Genomic DNA, 5618 nt, shown 5'->3' with positions numbered 1-5618 from the left:
AAATCTAAATATAGCCAATGAAATCTATATGATATTTCTCATGAAGAGGATACGCATTGTTCGTTGTCCGTAGTTTCTTCATAACACACACTAAATATCAAATTATCTTCATTGTATAGCTAATCCTTCTGCCCTCTGTATTAAGCGAAGGCATAATGCCTAGGTTCTGATTATATTATATATTTGACAGTTTAGCATATACCATCTCCATACATTCTTCTATTAATGCTAATAGAATGTATACTGGTTTCTTAATCAGAATTAAGAACTCTTCCTGGCCATCAAGTATGTACAAAGTACTTGAGTTGTACAAGAACTGAATTACATTATTTTTATTTTATACTCAACAAGGACCCAGATTTGTGATTTTTACATGTAAAGAAAACCATATCAAATTTTCATGTAACTGTTATTGTGTAAGTTATCTTCATCTCTAAGAATATGGATGGTCTTTCCTTTTGAAATCCAGTATTTTGAGTTTACAGCAACCAGTAATAGAAAATATGATGAGAAATTGCAGTTATGACCCAACGAATTGTACTTTCACATGACACCGAAGAAAATTCTTGTGTACCCGGTATATACCTGTTTAGCAATCTGTCCACCGAATTGGGCACACACAATTGTTTCTGGTATTTTTTTTTTACTTTCTACAAAAGGGATAGATGAGGTTTGCCGAGGGTCCTTGATGCAATCCCATGCCTCGGTGCCTGATGTACAAATGCGCCCTAAGGGTCATTTGTGCCAAGTATTTCCCGTCGACCTATTTATATTGTTTTAATCACAACCATTCTATTTAAAATCATTGAAAAATGAATTGATCTAAAATGAATAGTTCATCGTTTTGGCCCTATAATTTTGGATGTTGGTTAGCATAGGAAGTACCCAATCAGTTAATCAAGTTCACTGGAATACACCTAGGAAGGGGAGAACATATCCAGTGCACCGGCTCCACTGATGCAACGGATGCACCGAGAGAATCTGGACCACGGGATAGAGAGCAGACGGGCTGGATGTTAGCAGTAGGTGCCAGCTGGTACATTTTGCATAATGAACCTTGTAAAGTTATTCAACTGCGCATGTAGTCCCTCCAAGATTCTTCCATAGTCTCCTTCCGTTTGCTCTGTTCCACTCTGTACCTCTGAGGCTATCTGCAAGCTACGGTTAGGGACCGATCGACTCATTTTTTAGGTGAATAGAAAGAGTGTTCATAAGTTATGTAAATGCACAGCTGCCTTTTCTCTTTTTTTTGCAAAGGATGCTTTAGCTTATTGTTAACTAACAAATCTGCAATCTGGCCATTACATGGAAAAGAATGATAATATCCAAATATGCTTATTTATATGACAAAATTAAGAGGTGTGTTTGTATGACAGTGTTAATAATTACATATCAAGTGTCATAATCACTGGAGAAGTTGCACTAAGGCTTCAAGATGCACTAAAGTAATTTCATCCAGGCTACAATTGTCTCGTAGAAAACTTGACAGTACCATATTTAAATTTCTTGTACACCACTGTCGTATACACAGTCGGATTCACTCATTGTGTACATATATATGACGCACATATTTCATAAGGATAGCTTGTTCTACACAACTCTTGAACAGAAGGTCCACCATGTTCTGTTGTCAATAACTTTACTACAAGAGATACATTACGTTTCAGATGCCAATATATCCTGAATTAGCAGCTCCCCTCATCATCTGACAGAGATATCTTGGCTGGCTAGAAGAGACAAAGTAACTATAAATGAGCTTGCAGCTGAACATCCAGACAGTACCTGAAAAAATAGGAACATCATCTATTTTTAGAAGCATATCCATATGAGAGGTCAACCAAATTATCTGATTGGGTAAGAATAAACTTTATGCTAAAGACCATTTCAGTGACACTGCTTAAGATTTGTGTACCAGATCATGGCTCTTACTCCTAAAACCATTGGTGAGTGTTGATTGCAAAAAATATATTCTTACTTGCTGCCATTACAAAATATATTCTTGTTCCAGATCTTGACCTTAATGTCTGCTCTTCATTCCTGCAAGTACATGAGGTACAGAAAAAATTAAAAGAAGGGGACTACAACTAACCTGAAATTGTTATAAATCAAGTGAAGAATCATATTTTCTTGTAGAGAAAAGGGATACACCCCTTGCTTTCATTTATTAGAATGAAACCTGAAAGTGTGATTTCTCGGTTGCGAGCATCGGACTTAGTTCAGAAACAGTTGAACAAAAATAGCGATAGCCATAGGCACAGGTCGGTCAGAGTACATCTACAAGTAAAATTCACATGTACTACAATTACATGTATCAAAAATTTGTGAGATGATTCCAGGCATGTACGCTAGATCAGTATTGTTATTTTAAAGAATTGTTTGAATGTGGATTGCAACAAAGAAAAAAGGCATGAATAAGAAGAACTAGTAATGAATTCAGAAAGTTCAATTGGACATTAAAGTGCAGTTTCATTTTACGATCAACAAAGTGAATCAAAATAAGACACTTCAAAGTATATTCTACTCCAGACATGTACGCTAACTCGCTTTTTCACATACAAGTCATAACATTCATGCACAAATCTTACTTTATAGGCTGCAGGAGATATGAAAATTGTTTACGAATTAAGTATGGAACAACGAGCACATCTCTTTGCCTGTTTGCTACACCATTGCTGCAATTGGGGGAAATTGACAGATGGGAGGAAACATAATATTTGGATAACTCAATAAGAGATCATACCCTGGATACTTTAAGCTGCAGAAGATGGCCGGCTTTGCGATGGCTGGGTCAATGTTGCCCAGACCTACAGCATGGCGGCGCTACATGTAAGCGCTCGTCGGTGGCGCGGTCGTTTCAGGGGAGAGGGGGCGCTTGTACAGAGCTGAAATTAGGTACAAAATACAGTAGGGAGAAGGTCAGAGTGGCCCAGCAGAGGGGGAGGTGGAGGAGAGAGAGGCGATGAAGCAAATCGCTAACCCTAGCTTGCAAATCCTCGGTGTACAGGTACAGAAGGGAGAAGAGCGAAGGGAAGAAGACGATGGGATCTTGGAAGGACTGCTTGTGTAGTTGAATGACTTTACAAGGTCCTTTGTGTGAAATGTACCGGCTGCCACCTTATACTAAGATCCAACCCGTCTGTTCTTCATCCAGTGGCCCAGAATGAGTCGGCGCATTCGTTGCACCAATTCATCCGGTGCACAGGATACGTTCTCCTAGGAAGGGATGAGGCAATCTTCTAGCTAATTTAGATTTTTTTTTTGGACACCAATAAAACAGAGTGACCGCCTTGGGATTGATTATTTGTTGTGCTAGAATTTGTTTCATTAATGCGTGCTAGAATTTGTTTCTCCCGTTGCAACGGGCACATTTACTATATATATGCGTATCCTCGTGCTTCTCTTCCCACTCGATCATAATAGCCTATGTGACATGTAGTAAAAAGTGTTAACTTCATTACTTTCTCCGTCACGGTTTAGAAGACGTGCTTAGAATTCTCTGGGACCTCGGTGGTTATCTATTGGTTCTGAGATGGGCTAAAAAATAACATTCACACTACACATGCATATAGAAATAATATATCGGAATACTAATTAGCTACTAAAAATAAATGCAATGCGCCTTAAACCTTGTCTATTATGGAAACACATGCAAATTTAACTGTGCCTTCTAAACTGTGATGGAGGGAGCACTATAGATGCATGGTCATAAATTGATAGTAATAGCCCGTGTGACATGTAGTAAAAATGTTAACTTCATTACTACTCCCTCCATCTAGGTGAATTAGGCATCTTAGAGCATGGTTAATAAGAGAGGCAGCGGCCGGTTCTATAGTCATGTCCATGTCATCTATAGTCTTCATACAGCCAACACCATATAATAGGACAGCTATAGGTTAGCTGTTGGGTTGGATTTAAGTATTAATCTTTGCATGCTGGGATTGGGAGGAATGGCAAAGCGCTGGTTTACAGGCAGCAGCTCGGGCTGCAAGCCAGCTATTGCGCCTCGTAACATGCGTATAGGCGGGCGACTAGCTCTCTCTCTCCTCACTTCTCTCTCTTCCATGTAGGATTTTTGTGACGTGGCAAGTCTTGTAGCCTGCTGAGTATGACTTATTATACTTGCTCTTAGAAGGTGCACCATAACCTAGGCGCAAAGAGATTGGACTAGGAAAAATAATTGAATGGCGGATGAAGTCAATCACATTATTCTTTTCTCAACTAAAAACGTGCTATTAATTAGAAGACCTCTTCAAATACCAATAGCGTCCCGTAGAAATTGCATGCATTGGTCCTTCAATTAATAGATGGGGTCTAATTAATATGCATGCAACTAGTACAACTCTTTCACGCCATAGTGTTTTGAAATTATTTGGTTTTCGTAAGGTGACTTATACACTTAGATGAAGGGAGTATATAGGCATGGTCGTAAATTGATAGTAATGTCTGATGTAATATATAATAAAACTTACTGGTCTCTTTACTGTGAAAGCCTGCGTGAACAATCAGTAGTAATGTCCTATGTAACATGTAGTAAAAATGATAATCTATTTACTACATATGCACGTGCTATTCAATGCTCAACCCATGGAATAATTGGTTTGTTCATTCTGTAAGATGCTTAGTGTTCTGTAGTAAAAATACTAGATTCATTTACTATTTAATTTGGCATTAAACTTGATGGTAAAACGCTTTGCAGTTTGTAGTGAATGTGGTAGACTCTTTTACAATTTAATTCTAGGTTTAGGTTCTATCGTAATACACTTAGCTTCCAGTAATAATACCCATGGATCCTTTTACCACCAATTACTACAGGAGGGAGGTTTACATGAGGGGTGGATTTGGTTGGTTGGTTGGTTTTTCATCACCCAGGATGTAGAATAAGTTATTCTTGGTAATCTTACAATTATTTCATAATTAAATTACGTTTGGAATTCAAATAGTTATATTCCTATTGATTCACTATGTAAAATTTGGCATAAGAATATAAAAATATAGGTTATAAGACAAGAAAATTTGTAGTTTATGTGTATTTTACATTATGTTTTTACGTTCGTAATTTTACATAACATAAAATATTTTTTACAATTATTTTTTTTCTTCTTACAGTCTCTTTTTACGTCGGAAATAAGACAAAACTTATGGAACGTAAATTACGGTGCATTGATGGTAAAATAGAGGGGGGTGAAGAATAACTATTCCTCACCTAGGATGATGAATAGCGCGACCCTGGGTCGCGCTATTCATCACCCTGGGTGAAGAATAACTATTCTTCACCCCCTCTCTATTTTGACATCAATGCACCATATTTTTAAGTTTCGTAAATTTTGTCTTATTTCATACGTAAAAAAAGAACATAAGAAAATATATGCTCGTCATAAAAAATATTTTATGTTACTTAAAATTACGAACGTAAAATCATAGTGTAAAACATATATAAATGCGATATTTCTGGTCTTATAACTTATTTTTTTTGTTTTCTTATATCAAATTTTACGTAGTGAATCAATATGAATGTTACTATTTGTATCCCAAACGTAATTTGTTTATGAAGCGACCGTAAGATTACCTCGGGTGAAGAATAACTTATTCTGCACCCTGGGTGATGAATAGTAACACTA

The 5618-nt window shown here is 37.1% G+C and overlaps 1 long non-coding RNA gene across 1 annotated transcript; it reads right to left on the bottom strand.

The window, feature by feature from the left end:
• Nucleotides 1-1474: 1474 nt before the first annotated feature.
• LOC119319543 lies at nt 1475-3240 on the bottom strand. Its single transcript, XR_005154515.1, has 4 exons — nt 2978-3240; nt 2741-2882; nt 1976-2037; nt 1475-1782 (listed from the first exon to the last, which is right to left on the bottom strand). It is a non-coding gene; the product is annotated as an uncharacterized LOC119319543 (long non-coding RNA).
• Nucleotides 3241-5618: the final 2378 nt, after the last annotated feature.

This window comes from Triticum dicoccoides, chromosome 6A (assembly GCF_002162155.2).
Source record: "Triticum dicoccoides isolate Atlit2015 ecotype Zavitan chromosome 6A, WEW_v2.0, whole genome shotgun sequence".
Lineage (NCBI taxonomy): Eukaryota > Viridiplantae > Streptophyta > Magnoliopsida > Poales > Poaceae > Triticum > Triticum dicoccoides.
Note: the sequence above shows the minus strand (reverse complement) of the source record. Positions and strands in the feature narration are given on the sequence as shown.